Source organism: Neophocaena asiaeorientalis, unplaced genomic scaffold (genome assembly GCF_003031525.2).
Source record: "Neophocaena asiaeorientalis asiaeorientalis breed wild unplaced genomic scaffold, Neophocaena_asiaeorientalis_V1.1 scaffold627, whole genome shotgun sequence".
In the NCBI taxonomy this organism is placed as follows: Eukaryota; Metazoa; Chordata; class Mammalia; order Artiodactyla; family Phocoenidae; genus Neophocaena; species Neophocaena asiaeorientalis.
In genome coordinates, this window is record NW_020174427.1 from 1,976,034 (window position 1) to 1,992,485 (window position 16,452).

The window sequence follows — 16,452 nt, forward strand, 5'->3', positions numbered from 1 at the left end:
TCTCGTAACCACCATTTTTCCTTATCATACTATAACGTATATAAGCATGTGACAAATATGTAGAGTAGAATTCTAGCCCTACGGGATGTTACTAGAATGGGGGTAATATGGAAAAAGAGGTTCTGTATTTAAATGAATTTATGAGTTAAATGGGTTTCTTTATTGCAGTAGATCTCAAAGCCATTAATAAGCTATTTTGTGCTATAAATTGCAAAATATAGGGAATGGTTAGAAACAGGATACAGTGTTTTCCAAACTGATCTGACCCCAGGTCTGCTGTTATGGGTAATGCTGTATTAGAAGCCTGAATTTTCACATTTTTTTCCAAGGCTGAATAGCTGCCTTTTCCCATAATTCCATTCTGCCCTTTCCTTTGGTGTTCTTCTTTCTGGGTCTCCAGTTTTTAATTCTTACCTTCTATTCTAATCCTCCCTCCCAGCCTTCTGTCCCCCCAAGTTTCTACATTTCATTGCTTTTCTGGTTTTAATTCTCCTTCTCAGTCTCTTTGTGTGTGGCCTTTAGCTGGGGGGGGTAAAAAGCTATAATGAGACGATGTCTCTGGCGCGTTTAAGGAAGAATGACCAACTTGGGCTCACTCAGATCAGCCTTGACTTAATTGTATCTCAGTATTCCCACACCCTCAGGTGGGCTTGCGGGAAAGATACCTTCAAGGGCTTGCCCAGAAGTGCCACGAGAGCCACTGTGCCCCTTGTTGAATTCTCCTTGTCTTTCCAGGCACAAGGCCAGCAGCAGAACGTCTCTGCAAATTATCCAACCATCCAGACGCTCTCTCCAGACATCAGGTAAAACACCCAGTTACACCTCTGCATTTAGCTTCTTCTCTCCTGATAAGGCACCACTCTGTCCAGGATGGCATTTACACTTTGACGGGAAGAATCAGCCTCCCTGATTAAGACCTGAAGCAATTATCACTGAGTACGTTGCTGTCTTTTATCTTTCCCAAGTGTTCTTCTGTGTTTTCTACATTTGCCTTGTTGTGTCCACAAAATTCTAGCAGTAATTTTGAACATGCTTTACACATGGGTATGATTTCTCTTCATTTACAGTTTTTACACTTAAAATCCCCTAATTGTCAATGTTCTTCACAGACCTCACAGCAGAGTTTCAAGTAGTACCATGCTTCTTCTGTAGGATAAACAGTGTCAGAACCAACATTCATGCTGATCCAATTAAATGAATACCTTGTGATGTTTCCCCTTCTCACACTTTTTTCCCCAACATTTTTCACATTCATTCTGAAACTGCAATGCATTCTATGCAAATCTCTGTTTTGAGGAGTTTCAGGTCTGTGGCCTCACTGTGGAGACCACAAAGCCAAACAGTCCATTTCCAAGGCCAGGTGTGAATTATTGACAGGTGGCGCTTTGGACAACCTTTATACTCATCAATGTTCATTTCAAATTTTGATACAATCTATAAGAGTAAATCAGAAAATATATTCTGAAATGTTGATGGTAAGTATACTTCTAGTGTTTTCTACTTTAATGGCTTTCCTAGAGACATACATACCTCTTTTACTCTTTTATCTTGAATCAGACCTTCCTATGGCTGATTCTTGTCACACAGTGCTGTCAGCTAGCAGCTGATCATGTGTCATCTTTAAGCATTGTGGTGTGTGTTGGGATTTGTTTGTAAGGAACGTTAAACTCTGATTGGCACATTGGTAGAGAACTGTGACCAGCCAGCAGAATATCCCGAGTACCCCTCTCCCAGCCTTGCCTCTGGGACTCACCAAATGGTGATACCCACTGCCTACTCATAAGGCACTCTCACAGGTGCAACTGAAGGAAACTATAGCAGAAATGACCCCTGATCTGATAACACCTAGATCCAGGAAAGAAGAAGCTAAAGAAGGTTACTTCTGCTATGTACCTGAGACTCAGGTAACCTGATAAGTACTACGTGGCTGGCCATTAGTTTAAATAAATTACTTGTTTGGTCTCAGGCATCACATCAAGGTGTTAAATTTAATCTCTAAAGACTTACGTGGTTTGGACTCAGAATGTTCGGTAAACACAACTTCTTTCCCTTCTCGTGTTGCGTCTAAACTCTATAACTGACCCAGATTTAAGGACTTGGCTGGGACAAGGAAAATTCCACAGGAAAATGTGAGGCAGAGTCTGGATTAAGTTCAGGATGTTTCCAGCTCTGGTCTGGCCCTTGATAGTATAGCTTGTCCAACTTTCCTGGTTTTCTGTCTCTCTTGGGATCTGAATGAAACCTGAAAACCTTGGACAGTAGAGCGTCGGACTTTGACCGTGAGAGTCCGGGGTTGGAGTCTGTTCAAGACAATGTCTCTGTTCCTTTCTTCTATCATAATAGATAAGGATAGCCTTATGCCTTCCTGAAATTCCCAGCACATAGTAATATAATATTAGGATACCTTCAGCTGCAGGTAACAGAAAACCCAACTCAAGCTAGCATAAATAAGGACATTTATTATCTTGCATCAGAATTCCAGAAGTAGGCTGGCTCTAAGGTGGGTCAAGTCAGCAGCTCAACAACATCATCAGCTACCCATGTTCATCATATCTTCCTGCTCTGACACCTTCAGGCTCGTGGCTCTCACAGTTGCAAGAGGACTGCCCTCATTCTAAGAGTCATACTCAATGGAAGAAGAGGAACCATTCCACCCCACCTCCCATCCTGTGCCATGCTTCATTTTAGGGGAAAATAACTCTTTTCTAGAAGCCATCACGTCACATTGACTAGACCAAGACATACAACCAATCCTAAGCCAATCACTGGCAAGAGAAGGGAGACTACCGCTCGTGATAGATTTAGAACCATCGTTTGTACTCTTCGAAGCATTTTTGAATATTTGAGTCTAAGTAGGAAACTTCTAAAAATACGAGTGCCCAGGACCACCTTCAGACATTCTGATTTAATTGGTCAGGGGAGGGGATCCAGGCATGGGTATTTTTAAAGTTACCCCCAGTAATTCTAGTGTGCAGCTGGGATTGAGAACCTCTGACTTAGATTAGTCAGGACTTATCCCTGAGCCACATCAGGAAGAAATGAAATCAGAGGTCAGCCAGGGGACAAGAGGAAATGGCTGTTGGATAGGCAGATGACAAAAAAATGTTTGTTGAATTTCTCCAGAGAAGATGCACAAATGGCTAGCAAGCAGATGAAAAGAAGCTCAGTATCACTAATCATTAGGAAAATGCGAATCAAAATCACAATGAGATACCACGTCACACCATCAGGATGGCTGTTATCAAAACATCAGAAAATAACAAGTGTTGTTGGAATGGGGAGAACTTGGAACCCTTGTGCACTGCTGGATAGAAGGTAAAATGGTGCAGCCACTGTGAGAAACAGTATGGTAGTTCCTCAAAAAATTAAACAGAATTACCATATCATCCAGCAATTCCACTTCTAGGTAGAGACCCTAAAGAACTGAAAGCAGGATCTGAAGAGATATCTGTCCATCCACGTTCACAGCAGCATTATTCACAATAGCCAAAAGGTGGAAGCAACTTAAGTGTCCACTGATAGACGACTGGATCAACAAAATGTGGTCTATACATACAATGAAATATGATTCAGCCTTAACAAGGAAGGAGATTCTGATACATGCTACAACATGGACAGACCTGGAGAACATTATGCTGTGTGAAATAAGCTAGTCACAAAAGGACAAATACTGTATGACTCAGTCAAATCCACAGAGATGGAAAACAGAATGGGAGTTGCCAGGGGCTGGGGGAAGGGGGTAACAGGGTGTTGTTGTTTAATGTGCATAGAGTTTCAGTTTCACAAGATGAAAAGAGTTCTGGAGATGAATTGCACAACCATGAATATACTTAACACTTCTGAACTGTGCATTTAAAGATGATGGTAAATTTGATATTGTGTATTTTGCCACAGCTGAAAAAAAAATGTTTGCTGAATAGATGCAGAGCTGAGAAGACCATTTGTCTTCTGTGCCAGTGACTTGGTGGTGGAGGACAAAGTGAAGAAGCTGCACAGGGCAGGGGAACTTGGAAAGCAACATATTGCATTTCTTCAAAGAGCAATGAACTTCCAATTCCAGTGATGTTTAAAAAGGGGGGGAAGCGTGGAAAATAAGAATTGAGAAATGCCAGGAGGAGCCTGCACTTAGATAGTTATCAGCCTTCAGGGGAGCCCCTGCCAGGTGTCCTTTGGCAAAATGCCCTACTGAGGACCTGGGAAGATGAGGCAGCCCGTGGCCCCGTGGACCGCGGGCCTCAGTGAGGATTTTGCAAGAGGCAGGTTGAGCAGATGTCTACTCACCCCTCACTTTTCCATTCTAATGGAGCCTCTGGGCAACCCTGAACTACTGGTGATAGCAAAGTCTTCAGTTTGGCTTCGGGCTGTGTATGAGGACTGATGTTTAAAGTTTGTTTTTTTGGCTGCGTTGGGTCTTCGTTGCTGCACGCGGGCTTTCTCTAGTTGCGGTGAGCGGGGGCTACTCTTTGTTGCGGCGCGCGGGCTTCTCATTGCGGTGGCTTCTCTTGTTGCGGAGCACGGGCCCTAGGTGCACGGGCTTCAGTAGTTGTGGCTCGCAGACTCTAGAGTGCAGGCTCAGTAGTTGTGGCACATGGGCTTAGTTGCTCCACGGCATGTGGGATCTTCCTGGACCAGGGCTTGAACCCGTGTCCCCTGCGTTGGCAGGTGGATTCTTAACCACTGCACCACCAGGGAAGTTCCTGATGTTTAAATTTGAATGGGTCTGATGGAGAGGGAATTTATAGCCCTCAAGGGAAAATAATAAAGCCATACTTCTAAGCTCTGACTTGGTATAAGCTGGAAGCTCTCCAGACCCATCAGTCTCCCCTCTTGCATCTCTAGTCCAACATAAGCCATCTGCTCTGTTTCTCCCTGCTCACCGCTCCCCAAGGAGTACGGATGGCAATCTGTAGGCCAATGAAGACTGCCAGCTTTCCCTACCCTCTGCCCCCATTTCCACACCGCCTCGGCTTACTGTGTTTTTCTCAACACTTACCGGGACGGAGCACCTAATTAAATATTTTGGCTGAACGGGGTTTTTCTTCCGGCTGTTGACAATGAAAGGAAAGTAGTCTTGTGCTAAAACAAAGAAACACTTGGAAATTTTCAAATTGCGTTTCCAGAAGTGTGGACAGCAATCCACCTGACTCAGAATTACCTGAAATAGGTGTTTAAAATGACACTTCCTGGGCTGTAACCCAGACCAACTGTTCCATGGTCTCTGGAGGTGGTGCCCAGAAGCTGCCTTTTAACAAGGATCTCGGGTGATTCTTAAGCCACTGAGGATTGAAACGCAGTCTTCAAAGGGAGGTGGCCAGAGAGAGGCTGCTGGTGAGTGACCTTTGGCCAAACAAGTACAGCAGCGAAGGAGGAAGCATTGACTGATTATCTCCTTTTAAGTATTTTGTATATAATTGTCATTTAACGTTATCAACGGGAGCTTGAACAAGGCTGACTTGCCTAAAAAATCCGAGAAACTGGAACTTGAATCCAGTTGGTTTTGTTTGTTTGTTTGTGTTTTTGGCCGCACCACACGGCTTGCAGGATCTTAGTTCCCGACCAAGGATTGAACCCGGGCCCTCGGCAGTGAAAGCACCAAGTCCTAACCACTGGACTGCCAGGGAATTCCTTGAATCCAGTTTTAACTGAAAGCCCCTGGCTATGTCAGCGCCCAGAATGTGTCCACTTTCTCATCTGTCAGGAAAGCCTGGAGGATGATGAACTCGAGTCGCTGCCTCCTGTTTACCTTCAGACCCTGTATTCATTTAAGTCCACTCTACCAAGATACCATTATATCTGTAACGAAAGCCCATCACCCAATAGGGGGCTCAGGGACCTTCCAGGCACCTACTTCATTCCTCATTAAAAAGAGAAGCAAACAACTCCTCCTCATGGGGCAGGTGTGACATCTGACAAAAGGAAGCAACACACCCTCAAATAAGGAAGAACTAGCCAAGTCTAAGGATGTGGTCTGATAGCAAACGTTCCCTTTCAGATCGCACTTAGGCTTTGACCAGCTGCTATTTTCATTCACCGGGAAGAGTTCACTTTCTGATCTCTTTGTGCATTCAATGCCTCTTCCTTTACATCCTCTGCCTTGGAGAGGCTCTGCTGGTCACAGCTCTTGGTAAGGAGATCCCACAGTTCCTTGGGAGGTGATCTTGGGCAGGAGATCAGGCAATAAAGCCAGTCACATAGTCATTCCACGCAGGTTTAGTAAGAAGCTGCAACTACATGCAAATTAAAGATGAATAAGGTATCACACCTGCTCCTAAGGAGCTTACACTCCAGTGGGGGAAGAAAGATACAGGCACGGTGAGTTTGGGGAGCACTGTGGAGCAATGCTTGGTTATAGTGGGCCAACCCAGGACCGGGCAGTGGCAGAAGGCAGGGGAGGCTTCCTGGAGAAAATTACATCTACAGAGAGGATTAGAGGGTTGAGGGGGAGTGACCACCGTGAGCAAAGACGAGGGAAGAAATAACAGAATATTGAGACTAAGGATAAATCTGCATCTACCACAGAGACCCCCAACAACCATTTCCATATGGCTACATCAGCTTGTTGTTTCTCTGCAGATTTTTCCAAAGACTTTACTTCCCCAAAGGTCATTTGGCTGACCACACCGCCTCGGCTTACTGTGTTTTTCTCAACACTTACCGGGACGGAGCACCTAATTAAATATTTTGGCTGAACGGGGTTTTTCTTCCGGCTGTTGACAATGAAAGGAAAGTAGTCTTGTGCTAAAACAAAGAAACACTTGGAAATTTTCAAATTGCGTTTCCAGAAGTGTGGACAGCAATCCACCTGACTCAGAATTACCTGAAATAGGTGTTTAAAATGACACTTCCTGGGCTGTAACCCAGACCAACTGTTCCATGGTCTCTGGAGGTGGTGCCCAGAAGCTGCCTTTTAACAAGGATCTCGGGTGATTCTTAAGCCACTGAGGATTGAAACGCAGTCTTCAAAGGGAGGTGGCCAGAGAGAGGCTGCTGGTGAGTGACCTTTGGCCAAACAAGTACAGCAGCGAAGGAGGAAGCATTGACTGATTATCTCCTTTTAAGTATTTTGTATATAATTGTCATTTAACGTTATCAACGGGAGCTTGAACAAGGCTGACTTGCCTAAAAAATCCGAGAAACTGGAACTTGAATCCAGTTGGTTTTGTTTGTTTGTTTGTGTTTTTGGCCGCACCACACGGCTTGCAGGATCTTAGTTCCCGACCAAGGATTGAACCCGGGCCCTCGGCAGTGAAAGCACCAAGTCCTAACCACTGGACTGCCAGGGAATTCCTTGAATCCAGTTTTAACTGAAAGCCCCTGGCTATGTCAGCGCCCAGAATGTGTCCACTTTCTCATCTGTCAGGAAAGCCTGGAGGATGATGAACTCGAGTCGCTGCCTCCTGTTTACCTTCAGACCCTGTATTCATTTAAGTCCACTCTACCAAGATACCATTATATCTGTAACGAAAGCCCATCACCCAATAGGGGGCTCAGGGACCTTCCAGGCACCTACTTCATTCCTCATTAAAAAGAGAAGCAAACAACTCCTCCTCATGGGGCAGGTGTGACATCTGACAAAAGGAAGCAACACACCCTCAAATAAGGAAGAACTAGCCAAGTCTAAGGATGTGGTCTGATAGCAAACGTTCCCTTTCAGATCGCACTTAGGCTTTGACCAGCTGCTATTTTCATTCACCGGGAAGAGTTCACTTTCTGATCTCTTTGTGCATTCAATGCCTCTTCCTTTACATCCTCTGCCTTGGAGAGGCTCTGCTGGTCACAGCTCTTGGTAAGGAGATCCCACAGTTCCTTGGGAGGTGATCTTGGGCAGGAGATCAGGCAATAAAGCCAGTCACATAGTCATTCCACGCAGGTTTAGTAAGAAGCTGCAACTACATGCAAATTAAAGATGAATAAGGTATCACACCTGCTCCTAAGGAGCTTACACTCCAGTGGGGGAAGAAAGATACAGGCACGGTGAGTTTGGGGAGCACTGTGGAGCAATGCTTGGTTATAGTGGGCCAACCCAGGACCGGGCAGTGGCAGAAGGCAGGGGAGGCTTCCTGGAGAAAATTACATCTACAGAGAGGATTAGAGGGTTGAGGGGGAGTGACCACCGTGAGCAAAGACGAGGGAAGAAATAACAGAATATTGAGACTAAGGATAAATCTGCATCTACCACAGAGACCCCCAACAACCATTTCCATATGGCTACATCAGCTTGTTGTTTCTCTGCAGATTTTTCCAAAGACTTTACTTCCCCAAAGGTCATTTGGCTGTTGCTTTTTGTAATTTTCCTGACCAGCCTTATTAACTCTGAAATTAGCCGAAGTTCATCTGGTCCACCTTTCCCTCCGTGCAGAAATCTCTGTTTTTTCCATTTCAAGTTTAGAGCATTCAGATTCTACTTGCCACCTGCATTCAATAATTCCTTGATATTCAGACATTCTGTTGGGAGGATATTTTTAGTTGGAAAGGCCAAAACTATCTTATTTGATCATTGTGGGAGAGAAAGGAGTAAGGCTATCTATTGATGTTATATCTAGAAAGTAGAAAGATTTCTTGAAGAGGTGTAATGACTCTCTGAGGGAGAGGATTCCCTGTCAGTTCAAAACATGGCCCACTTGAGGTGTGAAATGCTTTGGTTTGGCCAACCAGCAAATGAGAAGAGTTCCATCTTTTGGCCAAAGTCTTAATTTTAAGCGACATATTTTGTCATTGAGAGCAGGCCCAGTGCCACAGAAACACTCTCCCACGTTTCTTTTAATCGCTTCCTCATGAGAACAGATTTTTTTATGGATTGAGAGTCTATATTAATACAAATATGATGAGAAACAGAGGAATCTGAGCCAGCTGACTATTCCCACATGAAATGCCTCTACACATTTAGGAACTGACTGAAAGGTCTGAGAGAAGTGGAAATTCTTGGAAATTTTTCTGCAGGGAAATAAAAGTCTGTGAAATTGCAATAATGAACACAGGCCTGGTGGAGCGTTAATGATAACCCATTACAAATATAATAAGCTTTCTTTTGACCTTTAAGGAATAATCACAACCTAAGCTATGTGATCACCAATGAAAATCATGCAGCACAAATTCAAGTATAACCCCTGACAAAAGAGTGAAATTCAGTTGTTCTCTAAGTTGTCAATCACGCCTTTGTAATAGAATGATGAATCATAATCCCAGAGGCCAGGAATAATACAGTAGATATTCAGGACACGGATCCAAAATGGAAGGCTAGTCCACTGCCTTAGGTTGGGTTCAAGACTGACTACATAACTTGCAGGGCCCAGTGTGAAATAAAAATATAGGGCTCCTTGTTCAAAATTATTAATAATTTCAAGATGGCAATGGTAGAACATTAAACCAGATACAGGCCCTTCACAGGTTGCACACCCATGAAGCTGGCCCTACTTGTGTTCTTCCTTTGCAGACCCTGAGACTATAGTTTATTTGGGAGGTAATTCCAGGAAGCATCAGTAGGAAGAGTGGGGAAGTGCCATGATACTAAAAACGTACCATGTCCCTGGAGAAAAAGAAGGAAAAATTAAAAGGTTTTAATATGCCTGTTATTCATGGGATAAGTATTGATTTTAAGCAGAAAAGGAACCTAATAGTTTTATTGTAACTTGGAGAGAAGTGAAGTTTAAAAATTAAAAAGACTCAATGACTTAACAACATGATCCAAAAATGTCCAGGGTATTTAATTCAATCAGCATTTTTTGAGCTATATGACTTACCGGACACTGTGTTAAGAGCCAAAGGATATACAAATTTGAAAAAAGTTCTTTTTCTATCATGAAGTAAATTATTATGTAACGGGAAATCCTGAGAGGTAGATATTTTCATATGTCCCATTTTGCAGGTGACAAAACTGAGGCTCAGAGAGGTCCCGTTACTGGTTCAAGGTCACATAGTTTGTGACAGAGCAAGGATTTCAGCCTAAGATAATTCTGGAGTCATTTGCTTACGCAAGAATCTCTTATACATGCAAATAACTTGAAAGACAAGGTACAGTTTGATAAGTACTAGGTCAAAGTGTTAACAAAAGTATTGGGGAGGAAAAGACTGATCCTGACCTGTAAATGTTTTCTGAAAAAAGTGAGATTTACCCCCAATCTCTGTGACCTGGAGCAAGTTACTGAACCTCTTTGAGCCTCAGGATTTGATAAATGGATAAAGAGGAGACGGACATTCCAGGAATAGGGACCAGGCTGAGCAAAGAACAGAGATGGCAAAGACAAGTGCCAGCACAGGGCATGTAAAATAGCAAGAGATGGTTTTGATAGGCATTTGGGGGTCATATCTCAGAAGAGCTTGATAATCAGTCTGTATATCTAGTACCTTATTCCATAAGAAATAGGAAACCATTGAACACTTTTGGTAAGGGGTTGACATGCTATGATTGCAGTCTTCTGAAGTTTATGATAACTTCATTGTCTCTAGATTCTGTGGATAAGTGCCAGAGTTAAAATATTTGCCTCTACATGGCTCATCTTGTCTGTAATGATGCTGCTCTATTCTGGGCTGAAGGAGTGGTGTGAAATGATGGAGGAGAAGGCATTCTGGGCCATCTAATGGACAGTAGACTGCTAAATTCAACATTTAACGAGAGTCTGGAGTGGAGAGTGTAAGGCCAACTGGCCCGAGGCAGGGGAACACAATCAGATTCACGGGTTGCATCAGAACGAAATTCTCCGGACCACCCAGTTGCAGGAACTGACCTGGGGACTTTGAAACCAGCCCAGCCTTCTCGCCTTTCGAGGGGCGGGACTAACGGTCCCCCAGGATACCCGAAAAGACCACCAAATAAGGAATACCCTGCGCCCTCCCAGATTCACCACACCCCTTTCCCTTCTTCCCCTATAAAATCTTGCCCAACCCTCGCCCGGGTGCGACTTCTCTGGCCCCTTTCTCTCGGACCAGTGAACCTCGCCCGGGAGCGCTCCCTAATAAAGCTCACTTGAAGCTTTCCTCTGTTTCGCGGTGCCGTTTGTTAAGATCCGACCTTACAGAGAGTCTAGGAGAAAATAAGAGATGATGTCATTCAAAAAGCAAAGATTGTCCCCACGGCTTTCGAGTGCCCTTTGTAATATCGATGCTGATATACTTTTCATATCCACTTATTAGATTCTAACTTGCCTTCACTTATTCCTTCTCCAAAGCTCTTCATTTCTTTATCTGGATTCGAGTTTCTGACCTATAGCATTTTCCTTCTCTCTGAAGAACATCTTTTAACATTTCTTCCAAGAAGGTCTACTGGCACACATTTCCTCAATTTTTGTTTGTCTGAGAAAATCTTTATTTCTCCTTCACATTTGAAGGATAATTTCATAGGGTACAGAATTCTAGGTTGGTGTTTTTTTTCTCTGAACACTTTAAATATTTCACTTCACCCTATTCTTGCTTGCACAGCTTCTGAGGAGAAGTCAGATGTAATTTTTATCTTTGCTTCTCCTTAGATAAGCTGTTTTTTTTCTCCCTCTGGCTTCTTTCAGGATTTTTTCTTTATCTTTGATTTTCTGTAGTTTGAAAATGGTATATCTCAATGTAATTTGGGGGGTATTTATCCTGCTTGATGTTCTCTGAGCTTCCTGGATCTATGGTTAGGTGTCTGGCATTAATTCAGGGGAAATTCTTATCATTATTCTTTCAAATATTTCTTCTGTCCCTTTCTCTCCTTCTCCTTCCAGTATTTCCATTTTACACATACATATGTTACACATTTTGTAGCTGTCTCAGTTCTTGGATATTCTATTCTGTTTTTCTTTCTTCAGTCTTTTTTTTCTGTTTGCTTTTCGGTATTGGACGTTTTTTTTGAGATACCCTCAAGCTCAGAGATTTTTTTCCTCAGCCACATCCAGTTTACTAATAAGGCTATCAAAGGCATGCATGCTTCATTTCGGTCACAATGGTTTTGTTTGTTTGTTTTGGTTTGCTTTTTGTCTATAGCATTTCTTTTTGGTTCTTTCTTAGAATTTCCATCACCTGTCCTTGCACGATGTCTATTTCTTCCATTAGGCCCATTAGCATATTAATCATACTTAGTTAAAATTCCTGGTCTGATAATTCCAATATCTCTGCCATATCTCAGCCTGGTCTGATGCTTGCTCTGTCTCTTCAGTGTTTTTTGCCTTTTAGTCTGCCTTATAATTTTTTGTTGAATGCTGGATATGATGTACTGAGTTAAAAAAACAAACAAACAAACTCCTGTAAATAGGCCTTCAGTGATGTGGTGATAAGGGGTGAGGGAAAGGAAAGCATTGTTTTTTTATAGTCCTATGATTAGGACTTGGTCTTTTTTTGGTTTTTTGGCCATACCACACAGCATGTGGGATCTTAATTTCCTGACCAGGGATCGAACCCACACCCCCTGCAGTGGAAGCATGGAGTCTTAACCACTGAACTGCCAGGGAAGTCCCAGGGTTTGGTCATTTAGTGAGCCTATGCCTCTGGACTGTGAACTTCATGATTCTTCTCAGTTACCCCCTACTCTTCAGGTGGGCAGGATGGCTAGAGTGGGCTGGAGTTGGGTATGTCTCTTCTCCCACGTGGAAGGCTAGAGGCAGCTGGTTAAGTATTTCCCTCCACCAATCAGTTAGGCTTTGATAAAACCCCAGGAGATTAGCTCTGGTTAAATAGTTTCTCCTGAGAGCAGAGCTTGTTAAGAAGAGAATGCTCAGGTGTGTTTCAAAATGGTTCCGTTTTCCTCCTCCTGCTGGAAGCATGAGGGGATTTTTCTCTGAAATTCACCGTGAGGACGTGGTAGAGATCCTGGAGGTAAAACTCGCAAGTATGGGTGGCCCCCCAATGACTGGGTCCCACTGGAGTTTTTATCTCTTAGTCTTGTCCACATGGAACCTCCAGCCATTTGTCAATTACAGCTCAAGCTCCCTACGGCCAGCCCTGGTTCCCGCGAAGGTTTCTCCTCCAGTAAGTTGTGATTCTTTGTATTTGCCTGTCAATCTATCTAATTCTGGGGGCAGCATTTTGTCCTGTGACCTTACTTCTCTTACAGATTTAAAAAGAGTTGATTTTCAAGTTTGTTCAGCTTTTTACTTGTTGTTAGGATAGAGGGGTGACTTCCTGCTTCTTATATGCTGGAACAGAAACCAGAAGTCTTATTAGAGTCTATATTCGTTTTTATTTCTTAATAACAGGTTACCACAAATGTAGCTGTTTAAAATAATACTGGTTTATTATATCACAGTTCTGTAAGTATGAAAACCAGGCACAACATGGCCAAGTTCTCAGCTCAGGCTCCGGCAAGGCTGAAATTATGATGTCAGCTGGGCTTGATTTGAAGATTTGACTGAGAAAGAATCTGCTTTGAAGCTCATTCAAGTTGTTGACATAATTCAGTTCCTTGCAGTTGTAGGACTGAGGTCTCTGTCTGCTTGGTGGTTGTTGACCTCAGGTCCCTCTCAATTCCTAGAAGCCATTTCCCTGTGTCCCTCTCCATCTTCAAAACCAGCAGCAGAGAACCTTCCTGGCATTGAATCCCTCTCATGCTTCCGGTCTGTTCTTCAGGGTGAGCATAGTCCTTTTTAAGGCTCACATGATTCAGTCAGGCTCACCCAGGTAATCTCCCTTTCTTAGTCAGCTGTGCCATATAACATGACCTAATCAAAGGAGTGATTATCATATCATAGTCACAAGTCTCAGGGATTGTACAGGGTGTGTGTACCAGGGGAAGGAATCTTAGAGGCCACCATAGAATTCTATCTACTATGGATTTTAAGTCCCTTGAGGGCAGGGATTGTATAGAAAATGCTTCAGAACCCTGCACAGTGCCTTGACCATAGTAAGAACTCAACAAGTGTTGCGCTAAAGAAGTACATCACTGACCGTTCCATTTAAAATAGCCCCTCACAGCCCCATGGGGCCAGGTGCTGAGGGGAGCCTCTCTGCCCCCCACCCATCACTCGCTTTCCCCCTCCCTCGTTGGGGGGCCCACGTTGGGCACTGGCCCATTCACAAATACCTCGAGGGGGAGGGGGAGGGATGGGATTATAGCTGTTTTGTTTAACAGGAACTGGAAGAGGGATCATGTTCTGCCACGTGCCCTTCCCAGGAAGGGGGGACTGCGATTGCACTCCTGTACTGGCCACCGCCACTGTCAATCATCACACTCAGTTCACTTCCCTCGAGAGTTTGGATAAATTCAGGTCACAGCTGCGGGTACGCAGCCCTCAAGTGTCATAGTAAAGCAGTTCACCGATCTCTCCATTCAGAAACATGCAGTCATAATGTACAGTGATGCGAAACTGTTATTTCATGATCTTTTCATTAAATAAAATAGCCCTCACTTCTGCCACTCAATGCCCTTTAACCTACATTTTCTTCTTAGCACTTGCCACTACTTGACTTTATATATGTATTTGTTTATTTATATCTTATTTGTCCATCTTCTGCCCTCCTATCACTTGAGTGAAAGCCCCATTGAGGCATGGACATCTTTTATCTTATTCATTCACTACCGCATCCGCAGTGCTTAAAAGGAGTGCCTGGCACCTCGTAGCACCCATTAATAAAAGTTTGGTAAATGAATGAATGGCTGAACAATCTCAAGGCGTCCGTAGGTTAAAGAAGGTGCTATTTTGGGGCCATAGAGCTATATGAAGAAACGTTCCAAATTTCAGCTCAGGAATAACTTGCATGTGTTTGGAATACACCAAAACATACACATTCGTGGAATGCATATTATGCATATATATAATATATTTTATAACATAGCCGCAGGGTGCTACGTATTTTATCCTGTGCAATCAATAGAGCAGTCAGAGACAAAAATACTCAAGACCTAAATCAGATCATGTCCCTCCTCTGCTCAAAAGCCTCCAATGGCTCTCATCCCACTCTAGGAAAAAGTGAGAATCATCCTAATGGCCTATAAGACCCCACGTGATCTTCCCCTTCCGGATTGCCCTCTGCCTCATCTCCTCCCAGTTTCCCTCTGGAGTCTCCCCTCCAGCCTTCCTGGCTCTTGGAGGTTTCTCATACCAGGCTCACTCCCAGATCAGGGCATTTGCTCCTTCTACTGGGCCTGTTCATTCCCCCCAGGTGCTGGCATGATTTGTTCCCTCACCTCTTTCAGTCTTCACTCACATTCCACGTTCAAAGTGGAGCTTTCCGTGGTCACTCTATTTATTTATTTATTCATAACATCTTTATTGGAGTATAATTGCTTTAGAATGGTGTGTTAGTTTCTGCTTTATAACAAAGTGAATCAGCTATACATATACATATATCGCCATATCTCCTCCCTCTTGCGTCTCCCTCCCACCCTTCCTATCCCACCCCTCTAGGGGGTCACAACCATTTGTTTATTTTTGTTTTTATTTCCATTTCTCGAGGAGGTGGGTCAAAAAGGATCTTACTGTGATTTATGTCATAGAGTGTTCTGCCTATGTTTTCCTCTAAGAGTTCTATAGTGTCTGGCCTTACATTTAGGTCTTTAATCCATTTTGAGTTTATTCTTGTGTATGGTGTTAGGGAGCGTTCTAATTTCTTTCTTTTACATGTAGCTGTCCAGTTTTCCCAGCACCACTTATTGAAGAGGCTATCTTTTCTCCATTGTATATTCTTGCCTCCTTTATCAAAAATAAGGTGACCATATGTGCGTGGGTTTATCTCTGGGCTTTCTATCCTGTTCCATTGATCTATATTTCTGTTTTTGTGCCAGTACCAGACTGTCTTGATTACTGTAGCTTTGTAAAGGAAATGGTTTCAGTTTTTTGCCATTGAGAACTTCGTTGGCTGTGGGTTTGTCATATATGGCCTTTATTATGTTGAGGTAAGTTCCCTCTATGCCTACTTTCTGGAGGGTTTTTATCATAAATGGGTGTTGAATTTTGTCAAAAGCTTTTTCTGCATCTATTGAGATGATCATATGGTTTTTCTCCCTCAGTTTGTTAATATGGCATATCACATTGCTTGATTTGTGTATTTTGAAGAATCCTTGCGTTCCTGGGATAAACCCCACTTGATCATGGTGTATGATCCTTTTAATGTGCTGTTGGATTCTGTTTGCTAGTACTTTGTTGAGGATTTTTGCATCTATGTTCATCAGTGATATTGGCCTGTAGTTTTCTTTCTTTGTGACATCTTTGTCTGGTTTTGGTATCAGGGTGATGGTGGCCTCGTAGAATGGGTTTGGGAGTGTTCCTCCCTCTGCTATATTTTGGAAGAGTTTGAGAAGGATGGGCGTTAGCTCTTCTTGAAATATTTGATAGAATTCACCTGTGAAGCCATCGGGTCCTGGGCTTTTGTTTGTTGGAAAATTTTAAATCACATTCGCAATTTCAGTGCTTGTGATTGTTCTGTTTATATTTTCTATTTCTTCCTGATTCAGCCTTGGAAGGTTGTGCTTTTCTAAGAATTTGTCCATTTCTTCCAGGTTGTCCATTTTATTGGCATATAGTTGCTTGTAGTAATCTCTCATGATCCTTT

General features: G+C 43.2%; 1 pseudogene; it reads left to right on the forward strand.

Annotated features, from left to right (window-relative positions):
* Nucleotides 1-552: 552 nt before the first annotated feature.
* LOC112407446 (glyceraldehyde-3-phosphate dehydrogenase pseudogene) overlaps nucleotides 553-16,452 on the forward strand; it is a 28,908-nt pseudogene continuing 13,008 nt past the window's right edge.